Source organism: Octopus bimaculoides, chromosome 5 (genome assembly GCF_001194135.2).
Source record: "Octopus bimaculoides isolate UCB-OBI-ISO-001 chromosome 5, ASM119413v2, whole genome shotgun sequence".
NCBI classification, from domain to species: Eukaryota; Metazoa; Mollusca; class Cephalopoda; order Octopoda; family Octopodidae; genus Octopus; species Octopus bimaculoides.
The window spans coordinates 102,033,344-102,033,887 of NC_068985.1; positions in this window are offsets into that span (position 1 = coordinate 102,033,344).

Here is a 544-nt window from a genome sequence, read left to right on the forward strand (position 1 = left end):
TATATATATATAGGAAGCGACTATAAGATTGTGTATTTGTGTATTCCTGTATGTATCTATTCATGTATGTATGCGTGTATGTCATTCTTATAATGTAATAGAGGCAGAGGAAGAGGGAGAGACAGAGTGAGTGAGGCGATGGATTGATAAATATACAGATCGATGTAGATATAGATACAGAAATGTGTACCTATTTGTAGATAATATTGAGTAGATGCTAAATGCTTCGCGCGATGATATACTGACATACACTTATATGCATGCCTAAATTTATCTATCCTTCTATCATTCCGTACATGTGTGTGTTTTTATATGTTTATATACGTGCATGTATAAAACGGGGTTAGCTGATGAAGGAACATGTTCTCTATGTGGCTTGTGTGTTTTCTGTACTCTGATTATCATTATTTTTTTTGTCTACGTTTTGTTTGCAATCTCCTGTACCCAAATATGCACCTATACATACAGGTGGATGTAGGTATGCACATACCTGTACGTATATATGCATATACTCATTTACTATTTGTTTATATATATATATATA